The sequence below is a fragment of the Physeter macrocephalus genome, chromosome 2 (assembly GCF_002837175.3).
Source record: "Physeter macrocephalus isolate SW-GA chromosome 2, ASM283717v5, whole genome shotgun sequence".
Lineage (NCBI taxonomy): Eukaryota > Metazoa > Chordata > Mammalia > Artiodactyla > Physeteridae > Physeter > Physeter macrocephalus.
The window spans coordinates 98,483,458-98,511,134 of NC_041215.1; the positions used below are offsets into that span (position 1 = coordinate 98,483,458).

The 27,677-nt window shown below is 33.4% G+C and overlaps 1 pseudogene; it reads right to left on the reverse strand.

The window, feature by feature from the left end:
• LOC102988253 (3-ketoacyl-CoA thiolase, mitochondrial-like) overlaps positions 1-27,677 on the reverse strand; it is a 181,691-nt pseudogene that overhangs the window by 1,367 nt on the left and 152,647 nt on the right.

Here is a 27,677-nt window from a genome sequence, read left to right on the forward strand (position 1 = left end):
AAAGGAATCCTGAATGAGAGGAATTGAAGACACATGTTTAAAATATAAAATTATAACTTTCAGCGCCATCACTATATTATATTTTAAAAGTTCTATGTTTTATGTTTCATTCATAATACTTCTGTAGTACATAGTTTAAGAGCCATCTTATCTTACTTGATTGGAACAATTATTTGGTAAGTTAATTGAAAAGTAGGTTAAAGTAGCAACCATATACAAACAAAAAATGTACGCATACCTTAAAAATTTTATTTCAAGTTAAAACATATGCATGCACCTTATGATGTAGGGACAAAGCCTTTCTTTGAAACTTAGTTTACTGATTTATTTTCCACATTTTGCATAAAAGACATCCTAAGGCCTCACACAACATCTAGCAATGGTTTCATTAGGTAAAGTAAGAAGTGCAGAAGGTGTGGAGCAAAAGAGAGACGCACTTATTAGCCACGGTTATTCAGTTGGTATATTTTCAAAAGGGAATTGAAACCTTCAATTAATCTCGAAGATTATGTGAAGACATATTAAGAGAGTTTCTGTATGTTCTATAAATAAAGATACAGTCCACTTAATGAATAAGGCTTTTATATATTATCTGCAAGGGCTTATAATTATTTTTAAGTATTTTATAGCCTTATGTCATAAATCTTAGTGTCTATTCATTAGATAGGTGGGTTTCTGTTGTTGTTGTTTGTTTATATATATATATATATATATATATATATATATATATATACCCTTTCCTTCCTTAAGGTACTACTGCAAAGTATTTGGGGAAATTTAGAATAGAAAGCAGAATTCTCAACAGCAGGTCCATTTAGTTGGTTAAAATATGTTTATAACTAATCTTTTAAAATATATACTTGAAGAAATATAATTTTCAGACAATGTTCATCTATTATGCATATATATATTTCCCCCATAAACACCAATTATATGTTGACATCGATCCTACTTGTTAGCTATGCTGTCAGTCAAAATAGATCTGACTTCTCTCTAATGGCATTTGGCAGAAGTAAATGGAGATTAGGGGATAGAGAGATCAGTTCAGGCCTCCAAGACAATCTGCAGCTTTCAATTCCAACCAATCAGTGACACCTGCATGTGGTAATCATTCTCCTTGGTTACAAGTGCTGGCAGAAACTAGAGACCTGTTTTTCAAGCTTAAGCAAAACGAGTTAAATATAAATGTGAAAATCCTCTTCATTGTAGAATTTTCATCTTCTTTTGAGGAAAAAAAAAGGACAAAAAACAGGGTTGTGTTATTCATATTTTCAATTATTTTGTAGTAAGGTCAGTTAAGCTTAAACACACCAATGAAGGATAAGCATGTTAGGGATAATATTTATCTTCCTGGGCCCTTGACAAGAATTCAAACTTCAGTCCAGTATCCAACATGGGACTTTAAACTGCTGTGCTGGTGCCCACTACACCAGTCTCCTTTTTAGTTACTTGTTAGAGCTGTGTGAACCTTTCATCTTGTGAAACTTGCCAACCTCAGTAATATTTTATGAGTTACCAGCTTTGCAACTTTTGTAGAATACATTCAAACATCACTTTTACGGGCAGCAGAATTGTAAAATGTCTCTCCAAAGATTAAAGAAAAGTATATAAAAAGGAAACCATGGAAAGAAAACTAGTAGCATTCTCCCATCATTTCCCAGCAAACTCTTGTTTTCTCTAATTTTAAATGAAGTCAGGCCTTGACTTAGGGGTCAGTAGACCATCCTTCTGAGGTTATCATTCTCAATTGAATCTGTCTCCAGAAAAGCAAAAACACTATAGGTAATAAGCTTCTTCCATTTTTTTTTTTATTTAGGTATTTAACTGCCATTCTTGGGTAAAATAAGATATTACTTTATAATGTAGTATTTTTCTTTTCTCCTCTTTTCCAACTAGTTATCCCTAATCTTTTAACAAATTCTCATATCAAAATGTAATATTTATTTAATAGATGATGAAATATGCCAAAGTTTTTTTTTAATAAAGTTCAAAGAGCTTGTAAGAAAGCCACACTATTCTTTTTCCAAATGTGAACAGTAGTGCATTGTTATAATGCCTGTGGAAACCCAGAAGGGCAGCTAGATGCTAGATCTGGTGAATAGGATAAGCCTGTATTTTGATCTTGAATTAAACCCTTTTGAAAATTTGACCTCAGAAAGATTAAAACTGATTCTGTAAGCAGATTTTTGGGAGCATATCTACACAGTTGGCCTTACTTATGGCAAAAAGAGGAAAACTAATAATTATAGAACACCTAGTACATTCCAGGGTCTCAGAGTCACAGATAGTTTTATTTGCTATCTTATATCCATTCTCCTTCTAGATATTATTTGAGGTCAGTTTTAGAGTCTCCATGGGAATTTGCCCTTAGATTCTTTCAGAAAAGGAGCATGCATGAGACAAATCAAGCAAATATTGAATGGTGAATATTCAGAACTTGTCTATTGAATGAATGTCAGAAAATTTGGAGAATTTATAAGAAGTAGTTCTTTTTTCTCCTGAACTAGAAATTTAGGAGCTACTGCCATCTTGCTACCAGAAAGAGAGTCTGAGGGTATTTGTTCCTATTCACTGAAAACAAAGTCAAGATATGATCTGAGAAAAACCAAGACCTAGAATATTGTTTAAGCCACTGCATCAAGCTTGATCAGAAGTCACTTCTATTCATGGACTTTTCAAAGGATCAAGAACTGGATGTGAAAGCCACAGCACAGCCAACTGCACCATATTTGTAAACTACGTGGCCAGCAGAAGCAACAGCATCCAACACTTCCTACTCCCCACATAGCAGAGGAAGTTAGCTCTCCCAACTTGCCTCTGTTAGAGTACACAAGATTTTATCAGCATGTTGTTCTTGAAACGGAAGTGTCAGTTGTTTTCTTTAGAAGAAGATGAAAAGAGAGAAATGAGTAATTGCTGCTCATCTTTCAGATATAATAACCAGTTAACATGAGGACACGATTCACTGCAATATGTCTCACACACTATGAGATAAGATGGTGGCTCAAACTGGATAAAACCATGGCTTAAAGCAGAAATACAAACTGAAGGCCCACCCAATCTATCCAATTTACTTTAAAGTAATTATTAATAATCCCTTTAAAAAATGATAAATCTGGAAAAAGCCTAAGCCAGACAGGATGCCAAGATAATAAGTATAAACCAGCACTGTCCCGCAAAGGAAATTATCAACAAAACAAAAAAGATAAACTACTGAATGGGAGAAAATATTTGCTAATGATATGACCAATGAAGGGTTATCTAAAATATATGAACAACTCATACAAGTCAACATCAAGAAAACCCAGTCAACTTGATTAAAAAATGGGCAGAAGTCCTGAATTGACATTTTTTCAAAGAAGCCATACAGATGGTCAACAGGCACATGAAAAGATGCTCCACATTGTTACTAATCAGAGAAATGAAATTAAAACCACAATGAGATATCACCTCACACCTGTCAGAATGGCAATCATCAAAAAGACCACAAATAACAAATGTTGGAAAGGATGTGGAGAAAACACTTGTACATTGTTGGTGGGAATGTAAATTGGCATAGCCACTGTGGAAAACAGTATGGCAGGTTCTCAAAAAACTAAAAATAGAACTACCACATGACCCAGCAATTCCACTTCTGGGTATATAACTGAAAAATACAAAACCACTAATTTGAAAAGGTACATGCACCCCAGTGTTCATAGCAGCATTGTTTACAATCACCAAGGTATGGAAGCAACCTAAGTGTCCATCAACAGATAAATGGATAAATAAGATGTGGTATATATGTATACAATGAATACTACTTAGCCATAAAAAAAGAATGAAATTTTGCCATTTGCAACAACATGAATGGACTTGGAGGATATTAGGCTAAGTGAAATAAGTCAGACAGAGAAAGCCAAATACTGTATGATATTGCTTATATGCAGATTGTAAAAAAGTAAAACTAGTGAATATAACAAAAAGGAAACATACAGATATAGAGAACAAACTAGTGATTACCAGTGGGGAGAGGGAAGGGGGGAGGGAAAAGACAGGGGTAGGGGATTAAGGAGGTACAAACTATTATGTATAAAATAAGCCTCAAGGATGTATTGTACAACACAGAGAACATAGCCAATATTTTATAATAATTACAAATGGAGTATAACCTTTAAAAATTGTGAATCACTATGCTGTACACCTGTAACCTATGTAATATTATACATCAACTATATCTTAATTAAAAACAAAAAACACAGGACTGTCCTGGGAAACCCAAGATGTACAAATCATCTAGCTACAGGGAATAACAAAACTCATGGCTGAGGTATGTACAATGACCTGTGATCTTTGGCTAATATGTAACGAAAACATGACTTTATTAATTCACTTAGTAAACATCGTTGTGTAGACTATCATGCAGCACTATGATACATCATAAGAATAAAAAGATAACCAGAATAAAATTTCTTACCCTAAAATAACACATGTTTATCAATGGAGAAATACATATTTGCAGATAGCTATGACATAAACATTGCAAGTAAGGTATTGGCAGGGATAAAATAAGCACTCAGATTGAGTACTGAACTCTGTTTGGGGATGTGGGAGAAAACGTAACCAGAAAAGCTTAAAAAAAGAAGTGAAATTTGAGCTGTATAACAGTGGAATAATATATATTTGGCAAGTAACTAAGAAAAAAAAAAGAGTTTAGTCTTGAGTAAGGGAATGAAAGACATGGAATCATGGGGTTTAAAATGGCTTAATAACTTCAGGTTAATTTTGTCATGAAAATATTAAATCTTTCTAAGATTTATTTTCACCAAGGTGAAATGACTAAGAATAATACTGAGATGCATTTTAGTTAATAAATATATCACATCTTTTCAGAATCCATTCCTTGGTAGATTTTCAGCAAATTCATTGGCACTCTAGGATTTCTGAGATTGAAATAAATTTACAAAGGTCAGTTTTTATAAGTGAATTTAAGAAAATATTTCTTATTTTCAACATAAAAAACTTTGATTTAAATCCTGGAGGCCAAAGGTGTTATAGTTTATTGAAACTGGAAAACAAATAAAAGAATAGGAAAGCAATTCCCTTAGGAATTAAAGAACATTTTTATTCCCCTTTATACAGTATGGCAGTTTCTACTTTTAGTGTTCCTCTTTAAAATATAGAAGTAACCCCACCATGAAAATTTTATGTGTAGAACCAAAGAATAAACAGCTTTCACTGATTCCCACCTGTATGCACACAGAGCCAAAAGAGTCCTTTCACTTAATTAAACCAAATTAAATTTTAGAATAACTTTAGAAACACTTACCTTCAAAATAACTGAGGTGTGCACTTCTCTCTAAACCCTCTGCTTGCCAAGTTTTTCCCATTAGACAAGCTTTTACATTATGTCATTAAAATCCTTCTTCTTTACTTAGTATAAATTGTTCAACCCAGAGGTTGTTATTTTCACCTAAGTCCAATATGTTCTGTTTTCTCATAATGACCTACTGTTCTAATCTCTTATTTAGTTTATGATGTACTTTGTTTTTATTCTAATACATGATATTAATGTTTGGTATTTTAAATGTCTGGACCATTAAGTACATAATGAATTACACGACTTTTTTTTTAACTTTCACAAATGAGTTAAATAGGAAGAAGAAAAATTTAACACTATTTATGATCTATATAGAAATGTAGCATAATGTAGAAATTTAATAACACCCTACTTTTGTGATTCTATTAATTTGCTGGGCTGCCATAACAAAGCATCAAAAACTGTGTGGCTTAAACAACAGAAAGATATTGTTTCACAGTTCTGGAGACTAGAAGTCCAAGATCAAGGTGTCCACAGGTTTAGTTCCTACTGAGGCCTGTGAGGGAGAATCTGTTTCTGGTGGTTTGCATGTACTCTTTGGTATTTCCTGGCTTGTATGTGAATCAACCTGGCCTCTGCCTTCATCTTCATATGGAGTTGTGTGTGTGTGTGTATGTATGTGTATGTGTGTGTGTGTGTGTGTGTATGTCTGTCTCCATGTCCAAATCCCCTCCTTATTTTCAGGATGCAATAATATAGGATTAGATCTCCCCCTATTGAACTCGTCTTAACTTGATCATCTTCAAGGACCCTATTTCTAAACAAGGCCACATTCACAAGCACTGGGATTTGGACTCCTACATCTTTTTGTTATTAAACCCATAGGAATTACTGGGTTTTGAAATGTTTTTCTTGAAGCAGACTGAGAAAATGCTTAACTATGGCTCATCATGCCTGTGTTTAAATCCATCCCCTATCATTCATGAAGAAATCATATAATTTCTTCATGTTCTAAGCTTTTGCAAATATACCTGGGTATTTAGGCTCTGCTTTATCTTACCTGTATCAGGAACGAAGATAAGATGTCAAGGAAGAAAAAATTGGAATGAAAACTTTTAAAGGGTCTTAAAGAAAAGCAGGAATATTAAGAAGAGAATAGAAATAAAGTAAAGAAGTAAAAGGTGCCCAAGGAAAAGTGGTTGATATGGAAGAGTGACTAAGAAAATCCAATTTATAATTGGATTTGCTGAAGAAGATAAACAGTTCATGAGATCTTACTTCTGGTTCTGTCGTCTGAGAGGTGCTAGAAGACAAGGCAATCAAGTAACAATCACAGACCCAGAGCCAGATCCTGGTTTCTAAATACTCTCTCTCCACTAATAGGAACTAGAATTATTTGGAGAAATGTCTGATTCCAGGCTGGAGCAGGAACAGTACAAGATGAACTTGGATGATCTTGTTTCTGAATGTAAGTACTCAAAATTGTGACACACAAAAAGGACACAGAAGCCAACTTGAGGAACTCCATGCCTAAATATGATGCAATTCAGCATCGAATTAAATAATGATAGTGAAGGATTATAGCTTCTTAAATGAATTAACTTACTATTATGCCATATTTAATAGTTTATATATCTATATTTATATGGAAAGCCCTTTCTTATAGTAGAGGTTCAAGTAATAAATAAGAAAGGAATGAAGAGATCCAAAAAAAATCACCATTTAACAACTATCAACATTAATTGAGGCAAGACTCATCAATGGATACTAAAAGAAGTGAGTGATATTTTGAGGTGTCACAAAATATTTATACGATCTCAATATAACTCCTTACAAGATAGTGGGAAAAAATTGACAGGAACAACTTGATAAAGTGATCAAGTTAACATAATGAATCATGAAACATTTCAATAACATATGCTAACTGACATAAGGCATTGAGAATAGCACGACATTGCTTCTGTGGTGTTTCTGACAAAAAAAACCCATCTATAACCTGGACATATCAGACATTCCAAAGAGAGATGCATTTTATGCAAAATTACTGTTCTCTAAAAAATAAAATTAAAAAAAAAAAAGTTAATCTCCCAAAATAAAAGAGACTCAAGAGACGTGACAACTGAATGCAAGGCATGATCCAGGATTTTCGGCATTTTCTGTCATATAAATTGTGTTATTGGGAAAATCGTCAAAATCTGAACAATGTCTTCAAATTAGAGAATAATGCTGTATCATGTTAATTTCCTAATGTTAAGTGTGCTATATTCAATACAGTATTTACAGAGAAAGGGACATAATATCAGTAACTTATTCTCATGAGAAACAGAGAGAGAGAGAGATGAGGGAAGATTCTGGGTGAAGAGTATATGAGAATTTTTGTATTTATTCTTGCAACTTTCTGTATATCTGAAATGATGTTAGAATTAAAAAATAAAAAGTTAAAAGGTACTCATATAACCTCTTACATGGTAGAGAGTAAGACTTGAAGAAAGAGCAAAAGTGTTACTCTTGAATTAAGAGAAAAAAGAAATAGGTTGTAGCTTGTAAGAGTGAAAAACTATGACACAAGGGGGATAAAGGAGAATTTCAGCACCACTTGGACTTAGAAGAATTGCAGAAATGGGTACCCCAGGAAAGGGCAGCAGCAGATGCAATTGGGAAGTATCGCCTTTATGAAATTTTTCCAGGAGCAGAGAGCAAGAAACGTGAAGAGGTGTTTGCAAAGAAGAAAGTGAACATGTTAGAAAATACATGTAACCTGAAAATGTGGGCTGAGAAAAAGAGGGTTTTTCCAGTGGGCTGAAGTCTTGAATTATGCATACAAGGGCGTGGGCTAGTGACATCTTTCTTATTATTTTTCATATAAGCATGATAGAATGATAGAATTGGCAAAGGCTAGAGAAAATGGGGTTACAGAAAGTATACATGTGCCCAGAGGTCCAACATGTCCTGGACTCACAGTAGGCTCATGCTGGTATTTCTAATTGTTGTTGTGTTGTCTTAATGACAGAAGATCTTGAATTTCTGCTCCCTCATTGCTGTCACCTACTTGAGCCTTTTATTTCTTCTGACACCAAGCTTTCCAGATTTTCAGATTGTTTCTAATTTTGGAAAACTGAAGTCATCTACTATCTTTCTGATGATCTATGGTACAGAACGATTTTGCAGGACTCAATTACCAGATTATAGGTCTTCACTTTGACTCTTGGAGCTTGAGTATCTACCTAAATTACTGCCTCTGTAAATTGGATGGACTCTATATGTGACCACATTTGAAAAAATATTTACTCCGACTTAATTTCATGGCCTTCATTTCTATTACATTTTAAAGAACTTCAGCGACTCTCTCACAGCATTTAGGGGTTCAGTTAAAATTATAGATAGAAATAAAGACTTACAAAAGACATCTGCCTATTGTCACCATTACTTTTTTGGATATCCCTTTTTTGTTCACCCCGAATTTATCAGGCCTAACTTCTTAAGTTTACTGACTTCAATGCGTAAACATTAATTTATTATCCAAGGGAGAAAACTCCTTTCACCTTATTTTTCTAAAGAATATGTCAAAATATGATCTTTTGGTTCTTATAACAGAAAATAATGGAAGTATTTCTATTTCAATATATTTTTGGTGGTTCACTTAAGCTTAAATAGGTCTGTTATAATTTACATATTGTGTGAATATTTGTAAAATGCAGAATCTATGCATTTTATTATATAGACTGTTTTAGAGCTAACAAGTCAATTTACATATCTAAATCAAAATTTACTAATGTTTTATTTAAATTCAATCATGCTTTAAAATGCTCAGAACCATCACAAGGGTTAGATGATCTTATACAAATTTCCCTTTGCACTAACTATTTTGCAATCTATTAATGATATCCTAATATTCTAATTGAATATTGGAAATATACATAGATTGAATCTTAAAATGGTTATTTTGAAGAGACACATTTAAATATGATCAAAAGATGACATCTGTTATAAGGAATCAATGAAAAGTTATTGAACAGGTACCAACTTGTCTAGATAATTGGTTTTCATCAAGTTTCAATACAGAATGACACAAGTGTAGGGAATGACAGAATATTTGGAGCATTGGTCATCCAAAAGAACTTGAAAATAATTTTCAAAATCCATCAGGAGTTAAATCCACAGTGATGGTAACTGTGAATGATTATATAAACATTCATCAGGGTAACTATCTTTCAGGGTTTCACATCCCTTGAACCACTGAGAACACAATTCCTATTTCTAGTTGCATGACTATTTGCAGGGTTTTTCAATTAATATGCTTCAAAAATATGAATTTCTGATTGTGCCATAATTATGCATAACTCAAAAGCACCACATAAGGATAAAAGATTTCAACTGATTTTTTAAATAAGAATTTATTTATGTCACACATGCACCCCAATGTTCATTGCAGCACTATTCACAACAGCCAGGTCATGGAAGCAATCTAAATGCCCATCAACAGACGAATGGATAAAGTAGATGTGGTACATATATACAATGGAATATTACTCAGCCATAAAAAGGAATGAAATTGGGTCATTTGTAGAGACATGGATGGACCTAGAGACTGTCATACAGAGTGAAGTAAGTCAGAAAGAGAAAAACAAATATCATATATTAATGCATACATGTGGAATCTAGAAAAATGGTACAGATGAACTGGTTTGTAAGGCAGAAATAGAGACACAGATGTAGAGAACAAACGTATGGACACCAAGCGGGGAAAGTGAGGGTGGTGGTGGTGGTGGGATAAATTGGGAAATTGGGATTGACATGTATACACTAATATGTATAAAATAGATAACTAATAAGAACCTGCTGTATAAAAATAAATAAAATAAAATTCAAATAAAAAAGAATTTATTTATGTCATAGCTCTTTCTCAAAAATTGCATTATTGAATTTTACCTATTTATACATGACGTGCAGTTTAAATACACAAAAATTCCAAAATGAAATATAGAATGTTTTGAATATTCAGATTAAAAATGTAGGTAAATAGGTAGGTTGATGAATGGATAGATGAATGAATGGATATTAGATTAATTGAAATATACATAGATAGCTAGATTGCTAGCTCCAGAGAAAAGTCATAGTGAAATGGTAATCTCAAGCGTTCTGGAGTCCAAGCATTTGCATTCAAGTACTACATAAGTCGTTTACTACCAGTGTGCACTAGGGGGATTTACTTAACATTTCTGTCTTGTTTTACTTATCTATATAATAGATAATTTTATCTGTGATTAATTTTAGTACATCCATTAATATGAAGATTAAATCTGAAGATTTAATCAATTAATCTGAAGATTAAATCAATTAATCAAGATAAATGTACCTATAGATATTATTGCATTAGTTTGCTAGGGCTGCCATACAAAATACCACAGACTAGGAGGTTTAAACAACAGAAATTAATTTTCTCACAGTTCTGGAGGCTGAAAATTTAAGATCAAGATGTCAGCAGATTTGGTTTCTCCTGAGGCCTCTCTCCTTAGCTTGAAGATGCCATGTTCTCACTGAGTACTCACACAGCCTTTTCTCTATGTGTGAGCATCCCTAGTGTTTCTCCCTCTTCTTCTAAGGACATCCTATGACTTCATTTAACTGTATTGAAATTTTTAAAGGTCCTATTTACAAATACAATCACATTGAGGGTTAGGGCTCCTGTATACACATTTTGGAGGGACATAATTCAGTCCATAACAGGTATTAAATATTATTAATGATTGGTATATGATTGATTATTTGGACCATGATTAAGCAATAATGGCCAAAATGGCAAAACTGAATTTATGTTTCAATGAATAAAAGTTCTATTTACTGTACAGCTAAAGGTCTGAGAATAAATACATAATGAATAATATGCAGTTCCTCTGCCTAGAACCTAACTTCAGCATGGAGATGGCTCTTTCAAACTATAATCAAAACTTTGAAAGGTGGTCCCCAGTATCATCCAAACTAATGCTGGGCTCAAGAATTCATATTGTTTCAATTGTGAGAAATCAAGTAAATATTGCCTCACCCACTTTTGTCTGGCTTCAAAATATAACATTATGTTTAAAGTTACCTGTGATGGCAAAAGAAATGATTGAACACTTTTTGCTCAATCTACACTATTCAGTCAATAATACTGTTATCTAATTGCAATTTATATCCTGATGGAAATAAATGCATTAAAATATTTTTAAATGGGACATTTTTTATTTTATATAGTAATTTCTTAACAGAAAGATCATTTTGATAGAGAAGATAGAATAAGATAGTAACACAGCTAGAAACCCCACGAGGGGGAGATAGATAGAGAGGGACTTCAGGAGATGACCATAAGCTAGACACCAACCAGAAAATGCCCAGAACATCTGGCAGCTAAGAAACAATCAGAATACTCTGCAACTAAACACACTTACTTAGGCTACTACCGCAGAAAAATAGATACAAGACCTGCATTTGGCCTTGGGAGGTCTATAAGATAACAGACCCTAAGAAAAATTGCATTCTTGCATGTAGCCAAAACAGGATAATAGGTGAAAGGGGAAAGAAACTAGGTGAAAGGGTCCATTATGCTGAAACTTCAGGTGAATTACCATGTTTTAGTATATGCTACCACCTTTTACTAATACACATATGATTTAAATAGTGCCATAACAGTCCCTATTAGACTATATAGAGTTAAAAGAGGAACTAATGATGTAAGCCTTGACGTCTACCTAAGAGGGAGGAAGAAGGTGATCTTCTCCCCTACCCACATTTTCTTTGATTATAAAATGTAGCTCTTTTTGTTTTCAGGGCTTTGCTCCCTTGCCTGCTTTCTTGTATCTCTTACAAGCTTCCTATGCTAATAAACTCACTCTTTGCCTATCACTTTGCCTCACCCTGAATTTTTTTTGTGCTGAGACAAAAGAACTTGAGCTTCAGTAAGTCCTGACACCAGGTGAGCAGTTTTAATTAAAAGACAGTGGGTTCAAGTCCCTTCCTAAGTCAGGGATTGTGGGTTCAAGTCCAATCTGAGGTGTGGCTGGGTTCAAATTCCAGCTGAGGAGGAGTGAGGTTTCCATTTTAAAAGGAATTACATTACCAAAATATTTTGATATCACTGTAGATTTAAAAAATTCAATGGTTTATTAAATTGCCAGAATATATAAAGAATTCTGCTCTTTCAGGTAAAATCAACGGTTAATAAAATTTGGGCAAAGATGTATGTGTGTACACACATATACTATATATATATACACACATGTACATAATATGTATGTATGTGTGTGTGTGTGTGTGTGTGTGTGTGTGTGTATAGTCTTATGACAAAAAGAAAAGTTAATCACAGAATTCTTTATTTTTCTCAATTGAATAAAAAGTCAGTGATTATGTTCCCTGTATATCAGGTTTGGCATATTTTAACCTTCTCGACTGATAGTATGTAAAAGGCAATCCTCCAGGATTTCATATGAATCTTTGGAACCTATGTTTTGTCTTAGTTCAGTTTTTCATAGAATGATCATGCTAAGATGATTCTGTCTTCACAATGGTTTTCCTCATGTTTCCCTTTTATTTTTTTAAATATTCACCTTGGGTTTCAAGGGAGGTTACATATTGATGCTCTACTATTTTCCAATACATTTAATTAAAAGGGAAATTTGATTTGCTATATTTTTCTGTGTGTCTGGGGGAATCTTGCTGATATTATGCGTATTACACTCCAAATTAAATCTCGTCAAAATGCCACAGACATTTTACTGATTAATATACTAAAATGATTACTTTCCAAAGCATGCTCTGTTTACAGGAAGACTGTTTCAAAAACTCCCAGTAGATATTTGTTTGAAAGACATTTTACTGACTCAACATGTGTACCTTTTTTTGAATATTTTATGGAAAAATAAAACATCTGTGATTGACATCTGTATTTTTAGATGGTGTTTCTAGCAGTTTATTTGAATTGGATATATTCAGAAATTTTTGAGGAATATTTTATTGTATAAACACAAATTGAGTATGGCAATCTGATTTGGGTTATTTAGCTAACTCCTAACACTAATTATCATATTTTAAAATATTTTGATAATGGAAAAGTGCTCCAATTTTGAGTGATATTTTAAAGGTAGACATTTTGAAAAATCCATTCAAATAGAAAGTACGTTACACTTATCGTTGATGTTTTCCTTCATGCTGATGAAGCTAATTAGTGCAACACTTCCAACCTCTTTCTGCCCTTTTTCTTAATTCTGTTTTAGGAAAGGTGTTATGGCTTGTCTGGCTTGCAAATTTGGCAATAGAAGAACAAGCTTGCTCATTCAGCTCTATTCTTATGCCTCGTGGAGGCTATCTACTCACAGAAAACCCACATTTTGCTCTCTTCCCTCCAGGAGCAGATTTGTTCTTTGGTAGAGGGACATCTTCCCTAGCCTGACACTGTTGTTCTGTGGAGCTCTGTAAACAGTCTAATTTGGCTTTCTCACCAAGATCTACTCTTACTTTAGCCCTTCAACAGTAATAAAAGCAGTGTATTATATGTACTAGCTTCATGTGGCTTGTCACTTATTTCTCAATTGTTTCATAATATTGCAAACATGAAGATTCTAATAATTTAGAATGAGCTTAATAGAATTTGCTAAAATTAACTATAATTAAATGTCTAAATTTTAATATTCTTCTTCCAAATTTGGCAGAAAAAACAATAAAGAAAATATAGATAAGTTAAATAATATAAACATCAAATTTTATAGATATTATGTATAACAGATAATTTCTAACAGATAACCTTATTTCTCTTTTGCCCATGAAATAGTGTTAAAAATTAATGCACATGCAATAAAAATAGAAACAGAGAGGAATGTTGAAACCTCTGACTAAAGTTGTGAATGAGTCTATTTCTTCCTGTAGTTCTATCAGGTTTTGTTTCATGTATTGTGGATTTCTTTAATTTGGTGTAAAAACATTTAGGATTGTTACGTCACCATAAAGAATTGACATTTTATCAGCATAAAATTTCCCTTTTTATCCCAGCTAATGTGTTTTGGCTTTTTGTCTAATATTAATATATTCGTTTTAGCATTTTGTTCAGCGTTAGAATGCTGTATCATATTTATCCTTATGTATGTATCTTATTTGTATATTTATGTTTAAAATGGATTATGTATAGGCAGTATATCATGGAGTCTCACTTTTTTATGTGTAATCTGAAAATCTTTGACATTTAATTGGGGTGTTTAGATAATTTACATTTAATAGAATTGTGTAATTTTATATATCTCATATAAAATATATAATTGAGTTTAAATTTATCATTTATTATTTGTTTTCTCTTATTCCATCTGTTCTTTTTCTCTTTTCCATATGTTTCTGTCGTCTTCCTCTGTTGGTTTTTAATTATTGAAAACAATAGTTGTTTTAGAGTTGACATTTATATGACTTTAACTTATCACACTCTGTTTTCAACTAATATATTACATGTGCTGTAAGAACCTTATGTTCTGTTCTTATAGGACATTTATTTTGCCCTAGTAGCCTTTTTGTTATTGTTGTCAGATGTTTTACTTCTACATATGTTATAAACCTCCCAATATATTGTTAATATTTGTTTTTAAATTGTTGACTTTGAAGATTGTTGTCTTATTTATTAATTTTTGTTTTGGCTGCACCATGCAGCATTTGGGACCTTAGTTCCCCAACCAGGGATTGAACCACACTCACTGCAGTGGAAGCATGGAGTCTTAACCACTGGACTGTCAGGGAAGTCCCTGAAGATAATGTTCAAAATGACAAGTCATTTATACTTGTCCACATATTTACCTTTTCTCAGTGAGCTTTACTCCTTTATGTAGATTCAGACTTCCATCTGAGTGAGTTTTTCTTTCTACTGAGGACTTTCTCTAACATCTCTTGTAGTTCAGGTCTTCTGGTGATTAACTGTTTCACTTTATAATATGTCTGAAAAAGTCTATTTTTCCATCATTTTTTAAAGGTATTTTTGCTAGCTATAGAATTTAACACTGATAGGGCTGTCCCTCTCTGTTTTTCCTTTTGGTAATTTAAATTTGTAACTGTCTTTTGCAGTTTTTGATGAAAAGTTTTCTGTAATTGTTCTTTGTTTTTCTCTGTGAAATGTTTAATTTACTTTAGCTGTTTTTTAAGATTTTCTCTAAATAATTTAAGAAATTAAATTATGATGTATTTTGTTGCAATATTCTTTTTATCACATGTTTAAAATATACACATAAAAATAATCAAAAAAATAAATAAAAAAAAAGAACAAAAACAAGAAAAAACCACAAAAACAACAAAAAAGTAAAAGAATAAAAAAATATATATTTTTGGAATAGTGGAAAATATTTCCACTATTTTTTATGAGATTCTATTTATTTTTTTCTTTTTACCTAGAGTGCATTTGTGTCTATTTGTGATATCTAACAAAACTCTGTTATTGAAGAACCAGTATGATATATTCAAAAAAATTATTCTAGATATGCTATAGGTTTGACTTTTCATTTTTAGGTCTATGGTCAATTCTTTTAATTATTTTGTCAAGGTCTAATTTACATGAAATAAAATTCACCAGTTTTGTGTGTATAATTTGTTCAGTTGTAGCTAATGTAAACAGTTGTACAACAACCAACAAAGTGACACAGAACATGTTCATCTCCCTACAAAATTCTCTTGTATCCCTATGAAGCCAACCTTCTCCCTCTCCTCTAGCTATTGGCAAACAGTGATCTGCTTTCCATATTACACATTAAAATTTCAAACCTGTGCTTCCTTTTAGGCAATGTATAAAATCAGTACTTTTTGTATATTTTGTCCATTTTTTAGTTGTTTACTGTGGAAGGGCTAATCCAGTGTTAGTTTCTCTACCAGTTGGAAGCAGAAATGTTTATATGATTTTTACTTCAAGATCAAACACTGAAACATATAATAACTCCTTTACTTGACAATTAACTAGATTAATTAACTCACAGCAAATGAAATGGTCTCAAAGCCTGAATTCAGCTTGACATTTATTTCAGCAGTTTTCACTGAGATAGAGGTATTCTCCTACTCTGAAGTTTTATGATCAGAAGGTCAAATGTGGTTATCAAAATATAATTTAAAATTTTTCCAAAATGCTTTGTAATTAATTTTTTGGATTAAAATGTTCCCTTATATTGCACCACCTATTTGCCGTAATAGCAATTTTTATTGCAGATCCAAGCTCTTACATATAGACATACAAATTAACGTTGCCGTTTTAAACTTTTCATTTAAAGCTAACAACTGATTCCCACATTGTGGAGAATATAGAAAAACAACAAAAGTGCCCAAGGAAAGAGTATGTATAAGAAAGACATCTTATGGTAAGCATGCATGGATATCAGCAACTTACTTTTTAACAACAGATAAGAATCACCAGAGAAAGGTATGCATTTTCTTTTCATAAGAATGGATGTTACTTTCCACAGTCCTATATATTCTCCTTGATTTATTTGTTCTTTTGTGTACTTTCACTGCACTTTTTTTTTTTTTTGTGGTATGCGGGCCTCCCTCTGTTGTGGCCTCTCCCGTTGCGGAGCACAGGCTCCGGACGCGCAGGCTCAGCGGACATGGCTCACGGGCCCAGCCGCTCCGCGGCATGTGGGATCCTCCCAGACTGGGGCGCGAACCCGGTTCCCCTGCATCGGCAGGCGGACGCGCAACCACTGCGCCACCAGGGAAGCCCCCTCACTGCACTTTTGATTCTACCTCCAAGAAAAATTCATACAATTCTTCATGGAAATAATAACAAAAATCTACAATATTTTATCCATTTTTGCAAGCTAGTATATAGAGTTACCCACTCATAAGTAAAAGCACATACTGTAGGAAAAAAATCCATTAAGAAAATTTTGAATCAGTATTTCTATTGAAATTCACAGCATGATAAAAAGCAAAGCTAAAAAAAATTGTTACCACCATTATAGGATTGGACTTAATGGGAATTTAGGGTATTGCCCTGTCAATGTCAAAAACAGAAATTGATTCACTTTGCACTCTTGTCTAGAAGAAAAATCAGTCTAATGTGACATTAAATTACACTTTATTTTGTGTTTTAAGAACTTAGAGAATTTTATTTTTAGGGTAGCATAAGTCGTGGACTCCAAGGGAAGATGCATACACCTAACAAACTATACATGGAAAGACGAAAGCACAAACAGCTCTCTGAATTCCAAAAGAAAGCATAGATAGATACAGTAAACCAGTGGCGACAATGCAGTAAATTATATTAATCACAAAGTTCTAGGAAAATTGTCTAATTCTACATAAATATGTCTGTATGTTGAGAGAGCCACTGAAGGTTATTTAATTTAGAAATTCAGGATTTCTAAATTTTTTTGTTATCGTTATTGCTATATATTACTGGTCTTCAAACCTTAAATTAGGGCTACTTTCCCTCAAAGTCTCTTAGATGTTCATATAGATTTATAATTTATAAATTAACCCAGAATTAAATGGTTTAATAATGGTTACAGAACTACCATTCATTGTGTACATATAATATGCCATTCAGTTGTGTGCCATGAAAACTGCTTCTAGGCAGGGGGAGGTGATATGTCTTGGTGGTTTTCATGGTGTGAATACTACCACCAAGTCTGCTTTCAAGCTGTCAATGTGATGTCACTGAACAGGAGTTGAAAAAAGATGCATACGTGTGACTTTTGCATGCCAGTGTGAGCTGGTTCCAGTACAAAATATGTTTGTTGGGAGGATATTCTGCAATGCTTTGAAGTAACGATCATCATCCTTTTTTAAAGATGTGGAAATTGTGGTTTTCAGTATTGTTGAATTTACCAAGTGCATGCAGCTAGAATGGGAGAGAAAGGATTCAAACTCCAGGTCTCTCTCCCTGCAAAACTTAATATCTGTATACGTGCATGTTCAAACTCACACAGACACACACACACACACACACACATCTTAAGACTGGAATTTTACATAGATAGAGGAAGGCTCTAGGAATATTACTAAAGTTATTATATATTTGTATTAGTTATTTGCCTTTCCACTCATTTAATCATATGGACTCACTGAAAGCAAACAAGAAGTAAATAATGAAACTTCATTGATTCTTACTTATGTTTATATCAGGTTTTGGATCTTTACTATATAAGGTTAAACAGGAGTTTTAAATGATTAAGATGTATGATGCAGTGGTATGTGGCTAGAACTAAGTTGCTTTGGTGTTTCTCAAGCATAACAGTGCTGTGCAGTGCCTTGGCATATGAAACTCTCTCCTAGTTCTGTTTCTGTCAAATATTCAATTTATGTGACAATTACTAAGCCACCATTTGGGGTATATATTTATATATCTGTTTTTTTCTATAAATTCAATGGAACATGTATAATTTACTTCCATAACTAATTTGAATCTATGTAGGTCTAAATTTATATATAAGGACATATGTTACTGCCATTCATTTGATAAATAAATTAAGTCACAGAAAGTCATTTAATATTTGCATACAAAATAAGGCAACTTTGAAGACTGCATCTTATATAACAATTCATTGTATTAACACATAATTCTGCAAAAGAATACTTACTAAAGTATTTTAGAGTCAGAATTAAGACTCAAATCTGTAGAGCAGTGGGCAAAAAGAGTGGTCTGACCAAATTGGAATTTCCATTTTCTTTTGATAATGTATTTGATATTCTTTCTAAAATCATGATTCTTCTTTTATCTCAAAGGAAATGTTACAGATTTCATAATGCTACCTTTTATTTTGGTTTTAAAATTCTGGTGGAAGAAAAGCAATCTAATGATGTGTTTCAGATCTACTCTATCCTCTGTAATCAAGTTACTGAATGCAGTTACTTTGGTAACTTTGATTCATTGGAGAGACTCAGACCTTATATTATTCTTGATAAATTCCATCTTTGGAAACATTATACCACAGTCATGAAAATGAATACCCTTTTAAAAAATTGGCTTTTAGGTATGAGAGTGATTAATTTATTCAAATTCTGAGTCTATGTTTCCTCATTAAAGAGGAAACATTTTACTCGGGAATGCATCTATGCTAAGCCCACTTAGGAAGGTGTTTTACTATTCAAACCTGGTGCTAACAGTATTATTCTCCTCAACAAGCCTTTTATATTTCTTATCCCTTGAAAAGGGGTTACAATATGTCTGCAATTTCTTATTGACTTGGAATCTGCCTAATTGTTTCCCTAAGTGTACTTCATGGAACTGACCTGAAGCATTAATGGGATTTACATAAAGAAAAATGATGGTCAAGTAAATTGCAGAAATGTAGAGCTGAAGAGAAGTTAAATGTTTTCTTAATCACATTTATTTACTCACATAAAGAATTTTCAAAAAAAATACAAAATAAAGCTAACAAAAAAAAGTACGTCATCTGAAAATGATTTTAGGAAACTCTGCCACGTGTGAATACGTGAAGGAAGTGAATGCAAATTTTAACTCCCAGGAACAAAGCCCAAACACACTTTGGGTCTTCTTTTTCCTGAGAGGAAATGGATCACAATGGAGCTAGACAATATTTGAAAGTAAACATAGAATCAAATTCTTATTATACATGCTTTTGTTCATAACTGCTCCAATCCTGGTAAGCAAAGCATGGCTGATATCTTTAAAATATTTCTGTACCCAGCTTATTGTTCATAATTGAATCCAGACCCTAGACTAATTTTCCAAGCTAAACTTTCACCTCTCTCTGACCTGCTCATCATGTTCTGGCCTATTTGCTTCTCTCTGCCTCCTGAAAATACCAGCCTAGTTTCTGCATCAGTGTTTGGTATTTCTAATACACGATTAATATGTATACTAAGGTTGAACCAATTTGTAAATATATTGCAAGTAATGAAAACCAGTATTTTCATGATTGGGAAAAGAAGTTACAAATAAGGAAAGATGGAATGAAACTTGGGATGTTGGATTGGAATTGTAGAACTTATAATTTTTTTTAAAAAATCAGATGATAAAAATCCATTCTCCCTCCCCAAAAAAAAGCAAACACAAAGCAAAAAATAACCTTCCAAAATGAAAATACGACTTAGTATTTATTTTAAATACTAAAATACGAATTTAGTATTTATTAGTATAGTATCCTATGCAAAAATTTCCAAATATGTTACAAACGAGTGAGTATCATTTTTTTTTTTGCGGTACGCGGGCCTCTCACCGTTGTGGCCTCTCCCTTTGCGGAGCACAGGCTCCGGACGCGCAGGCTCAGCGGCCACGGCTTACAGGCCCAGCCGCTCCGCGGCATGTGGGATCCTCCCAGACCAGGGCACGAACCCCCGTCCCATGCATCGGCAGGCAGACCCCCAAACACTGCGCCATCAGGGAAGCCCAGTATCATTTTTTATGTAACATTTTCTCTTGGATTATTTTTTCTTCTCTTTTTAAAATTTTTTGTTCTTTTGGTTCTTTCTCTCTCTCTCTCTACACACACACATGCACACACACACACCCTTATACACAGACAGACATTTATGTATATTTTGGCGTCTGTGAGAAATAAAATAAAACAGTGGAACAGAAAAGCATGTACACTATAATCTAAGAAGACATACTAAAAATAAAAGTATACCTGAATCTGTATATTGAAAGGGCTTGTGTATCAGTGAACATTGACCTAGAAACTTCAACTTCAAGACCGGTCCTATCAAAATTTGTCAGGCAATAAAGATAAAAGAAGAAATGTTTAGGGCCTTCAGGCAAAAAGACCAAGTTTACTAATAAAGGACAAACAATCAGATTGGTGTCAGACTTCTTGGTTTTTGACAGAACAGGGAATGTACGTCAACAAAGAAATAAAAAAATAAAAGTAATCCAAAGATTTTACATCTAGCCAAGTTGCCGTTCAAGAATCAAGTCTATAGGAAGCCACTGAACATGCAAAAACACAAGGAGCACTTAGAATCCTCCTGAGAAATCTACTAGAAAATGAGCTTCTTCCAACCAAGAAATTATAATAAACATTTTAATAAAATGTATGCATTGAATATATTTAATTATAGATCAAAGAGTAGAAGTTTGGAACAAAGGCTATAACCAATATAAAACTGACAAACATATTGACAAGATGTAAATAATACAACTAAAAATGTGGAAGGAGAAGAGAGGGACAGCGAAAGCTAGAATAAGCTCATAGATTTTTATATAGTCATATGAGAATCTGTTTCTGTCAGCTTGGGCTGCCATAACAAAATACTATAGACAGGGTGGCTTAAGTAACAGAAATTTATTTTCTCACGGTTCCAGAGTCTGGAAATATGAGATCACAGTGCCATCACAGTCAGATTCTAGTGAGAGTTCTCTTCCTAGCTTGCAGATACTTGCTTTCTTGCATGTCCTCACAGGGGAGAGAGAGAGAGAGCTCTCTTCTTATGAGTACTAATCCTATCGTGAAGACCCCACCATCAGGACCTCATCCAAACCTAATTATTTCCCAAAAGCTTCATCTCCAAATACCATTACATGGGGGTTTAGGGTTTTAGTATATGAGTTTGGGGAGGATGAAATTTAGTCCATAGCAGAGTCCAAAGATTTTTTTTGGTAGCTACAACACCCATATTAAAAGTTTAAGCAGGGAGAAAAAGGATAAGAGTACTACATATGTTATTAGTATAATCATAGCCATTAGAATAAAAACATGAGCTTCATAAATGCCAGAGCAATAATACTGGACAAAGAAAAAAAAACACATAGAGGAATGGAATACAGTATATATAACATAAACAAAAAATATCATGATAGAATCAAAGCCAAGTATATTTGTTATATCAAATAAATGTGAATGCAATTGACACTGATTAAACATACAAAAAACTTCAGTTGGCTCATAAAGTGAAACTAATTTTAATACTGTATTCAAGAGGCATACCCAAAGCAAAGGGACTCCAAAGACTAAAATTTTCGTCTAATTTTAGTCTAAAGACTAAAATTTAAAGGATGAGAAAACTATACCATCCAAGAGAAAGTAAACAAAGAAATCAAGTATTGCTATTCTGATACTAGAGAAGGCAGAATTCAGACACCAAGTATTAGATATAATCAATAAAGAACAACTTTAAATTCTAAGAGCCGCACTCATAGTAGATATATAACAGTTATGACCATGTACACAACAGTGCAATAAATGAGTGCAATCAACTGTATAAATAAAATATTATATGAGAGCCAAAAAATAGAAAGAAATTTATTCATAGAAGAAGAACTTAACACACCATTATCAGCTCAAGAAATGTTAAGTGGCAAAAGAGTAGGCAAAAATATAAAATACCTAAACAGTATTATAAAAAGATCATAGATCTTATAAAAATATACCAGCACTTAAAACCCCATATTAGAGAATATAATTTCATCTCAGGTAAACATAGGACTCACATAAATTGATCACACATTAGAACATAAAGAAAGCATCAATAAATTCAGCAAAGAAATAATGCAAACAATATTTTTATCACAAGGTAATGAAACTTAAAAAAAAAAAAATAACAAAACCAACAAATTTAATTATTTAAATAAAATGAGTGAATTTCATAAAAAATGCAACTGATCAAAACTGACAGAAGAAAAAATAGAAGACAGCATATACCAAATAAAGAAATTTAATTTGTCATCAATCCCACCAAAAGAAAACCCCAGTCCAAATGGTTTGGTGAATTCTGTCAAATCTGAAAGAAGAAATAGACCCAATTTGCATAAACTATTTCAGTGTATAGAGGAAGAGAGAGCATTGCCTAACTTGTATTATGAAGCTATCATAAATAAGAAAAATCTAGTAAAGACATTACAAAAAAAATTCTAGACCAATGTCCCTTATGAATATAGATACCATAATCCTAATTATAATATTAGCACATTAAATCCAATAATATTTAAAAGTGTAAGCCAAGGCCAAGGGGGATTTATCCAATAAGGCAAGATTGGATTAACATTTAAAAACAACCAATAGAATTCACTATATTAACAGGATAGAGAAGGGATTGTATTATCATTTCAGTAGGTGCAGAGAAAGGATTTGAAAACTTTTACAAACATTTAACACCTATTAAAGATAAAAAATTGTCAGTATAGTAAGAATAGTAGGAAACCTCCTCAATCTGGTAAAGGGTATCTGTGAAACTCCCAGGGCTAATAATACACTATATAGTGAAGGACTGAATTATTTCCCCCCGAGTTTAGGGACAAGTGATGACACCTGGTTTCACTACTACCATTCAGTATTGTACTGAATAAATAATACATCTACCTTTCATCATTGCTTCAATTTTCTCAATGAAGTAGAAACCCAGGTTATTATTTGAAACAGTGAAGACTGAGGATGTTTTATTTGGGGTTTGAAGAGAAAGGAGAAGAGTGAGAAAAAGTGAACTCTGCATGTGGATAAATGAATTTGCAATGGAAGTACAATATCATGTCTGGTTTCAGCAGGGCCTGTTTTTTTTTGTTTTTTACGGTACGCAGGCCTCTCACTGTTGTGGCCTCTCCCGTTGCGGAGCACAGGCTCCGGACGCGCAGGCTCAGAGGCCATGGCTCACGGGCCTAGCCGCTCTGCGGCATGTGGGAGCCGCCCGCACCAGGGCACGGACCCACGTCCCCTGCATTGGCAGGCGGATTCTCAACCACTGCGCCACCAGGGAAGCCCAGGGCCTGTTTTTGTTGTAGTCCTGGCATGATGTTCCCCATCGAGATAGATGAGGGTTTTTCTCCAGATGCACAGTGATGAAAAACGGTTTATACTTCAAAGTTGTGCTTCCTTTAACACATTTTCCAAATATGCTAACCATGCTATTTTAGAAAGGACAATTATTTCTTTAAATGGTTATTAACTTTTGTAGTAAACTGCTTTAGAATCTCTCAAGTCAAAATTAATGAGAATGTAAATATTTACAACTGATAGTTTTTTCAAAGGTAGACACCCAAATTTAGTAACACACATGGAATTAAGTATAAAGTCTAACTTTAACTGAAAGGACACCAATAAACAGAATTGATTTTCTGTGAATTACATGGATAAATTTTTTTTCATGTATTTCTCTTTAAATTATTTAACTTCAGTATATTTAAACAAAAAATTGTCATCAAAGAAATTACATCTTTTTTGTAGAAATAGTAGATTAACACATGACTAGTTAATATTTGGCATTTTAGACCTCAGGAATGAGTCATACTTTGGTGAGTCTAAAGATATTCTTAGGAATTCTTATTACTTGAACACAAATGGAGATGCTTTCATTATTATGACAACATTGTCAGCATATTGCTTTAAAACAGATTAATGTCATAGAGAAGAAATGCATTAAAAGACCTTTTTAATTCAGGCCTGTTTCCAAGAAGTAGCAGTAGTGTTATTTATGGTTTAATAATTGTAAATAATTTATATTTAATTTTTGCATGTGAAATCATAGTTTACCAAAAAGTTAGGCAAGTACAGCATTGAACCACCCTCAATAAGATACACAGCTTGAGATGCTATGACACAGAATATCAAGCAAGAGTAACAGTATTAGAAGACATGTACTTTAATAAAAAAGCATCTGATAGAATACACTTTGCTTCCTATAAACTGCTGTCTCCAATTTCTTGGCAATGTAAATTAGTTCAGAAAATGTGTTCCACGGTGTGTGGTGTGACCTAGATCATAAAATAAAGTAACAAAGAGGGAGAGTGTGCTTAAGTGGACTCATTATAATAGTTCAATAAAGTGTGCATGCTTTTCAAATAAGTGCTGTTCAGGAAATCAGTTGTAATTTGTTAATAATTCAAGCCTTTTCTACATAAATAGTCTAAACTGATGCATTTCCTTCCTACTCTTTTTTTTTTTTTTTTGTAGGAAAAAAAATCTTGTAGCAGCAGAACTCAAAATGAAAGCCAGTGTGGCTAAACATAGGATACTAGGATACAAATCATGGTCCTTTATGTTGCATTTAATAGAGCTTTGTGTTGAGTGGATTTTCCTTTCTGGTACATTTTATTGTAACAAGTCCAAAGTTTCAGTGAGACCAAGTCAGAACAGATTTGAATGATAAAGCATGCGAGACAAGTGGCAAAGATCTCTCAAAACATGGAGGCTCAGGCTTGTCAAATGTCCCGTACCTTGCCAAACAAAAGAAGAAATAAATAGTTGTACATAAGATAAAATTAGGTGAAATAGAGATAAGGAAATGGAAAGGAGGAAGCCAAGACATAAGAAAGTAAAATAAGCTGAATCCCTGGATCCTTCATAAGCAGATAAAAACAGTTTTTAAACTTTCTTATTTCATGCTATCCTTAGTGTCTGGGTAAGATTTTTTTCCTAATATTCCTAAAACAAAAGAAATACACAGTATCCATGTTGCATTATTAAGTAGTTAAGTACAAACAACTTCATCAGGATTTATGTTCTAACAACTTAGTAGTCATTTGAGAAAAACTGAACACAGAATATAAAACAAAATTATGTCATTAAATAATCACAATTATTTACTAATAAAATGTGTGTTTTAGCAGCTGCTCAAACCTTTCGCATTTATCTGCACATAGACCCCTGAATGCCATGCTGCCTCTAATTCTTCTTTCTCCTGCTCTGTTCACTCATTATTCCTTTCCAAAAGTCCCATCCTGAGATGGGGAGCTGTCAGCTCACATAACCTTGAGGACAGTGTAGTATAATGTCAGTTCTGATTAAAGGTTTTGCCTGAGTCTGATGAACAGCCTTACTAGAATTCTCATGCAAAACTCTGTAAATCCTTACACAGGCATGTAAACAGTAGACTGCAATAAAAAAAGTGATAAATTTTGAGGGGAAAACCACTGGAACCTACATGAATGCATAAGAGAAGCACACAACCCAGATTTTTGTCACGAATCGAGTAGAAATTCCCAGAGATTATATCACATAATTTGATACCTGAAGAATGAATGAGAGTATAGCAGATAAAAGAGGCGGATGAGGAAATATATACTGTGACTGTAGTATAAAGAGCGAGGTTTGATATGTAATCTGTGTCATATCATGAAGTGTTTATAAATCGTATTATCGTAACATGCATGATGAGATCGGTATTAAAAGATGGTGGCTCTGGCTGCAGTATGGATTATGGTGTTCTAGCTAGGTTTTCTTGTTTGCAAGGAATAGGAAGTCCTTAGACTAACTCAAGCAAGGGAAGGGAGTTATCTTGGTACCTGCAAAGCTAAATATCCAGCCGTAAAGGGAGAAAGTCTCATGAGTAACCCTAAATGAGAACAGTAATGAAGGAAGGTCTTATGGAGACTGCAGAAGATGGGTAACTCTAAAAAGCTCAGTAGAAAGAGAATACAGATCTTCCCTAGTACACTAATTTTCTTTACCCTCTTGTTTCCTTTTTAATTTGCTGGATGATTGTTTTAATACCCTATGTCTTTTCTATAGTATCATTTCTTTTTGCACATAGCTTCTGATTTTATGCCATTTCTTTAATCGGGATCTTTTTGTGTCTCCTAGTGTATCTTATAGCTTCCTTCTATTTCTGCATATTTCAGTTTCAGGTCCCAGGATTAATTGATCTAACTATTTCCCAGATTAGATTCCACAGAGAGAGAGAGAGAGACAAAGATAAACAGACGTTGAGAAAGAGAGATTGCTAAATCTAACTTGCCTTTTAACGACAACAAAAATTATAGCTTAATTGCTTTCAAATCAATGGTCACTCCTATTAGATAAACTATAACTATCTAGAGGGTAAACATTTATGGACACATATTTGCAACATGAATAAAGCCAAAGAGCAGGACAATTTCCCTTAGAAGAAGTTGTGAATAAGACAGAAGCCAGGGAGAAAATGTAATGGTCTCTAATATAGAAAAGGGATGGCAGTGATCTAGAGTTAGGGCCAATGGAAAGAAGATCATTAGGTGGATTATAGAAAGGTTTGCTGGTCAATTAAACAATCTTGCTAACTGGCTAGGTACGAGGTTGAAGAGAGATAAAGGAGTTAAGCGTCAGTGTCCATGCAAACTGAGGAGATAGTGGTAACTTTTGGTGACATACTGCATACAATAGTAACAGCATGTAAAAGCACCAGTGTTAAGCTTCTATACACACTTATCAAAAATTACTTTCTATGTTACGTGATGATGATTGATGATGATAATATGTTAATTGTATTATTAACCATTGAAACTGATATTGATCTATCATTGATTTAGGACATGCACTCATAACTTGAAAAAAAGCTATTTCTATAGTAATTTATTGACGCTAAACTTGTATTACAGGTTTTTCTAAAAGGCCCTTGCAGCGTACAGAGAATGTGATTACTCTGGGCAATGAATAGAATCCTCTCAAGAGTGGGGTTAACTAGCCAAGGCATCAGAATATGAATCTTTATAATCAAAAAAGAAGAAGAGTACAACCCCACT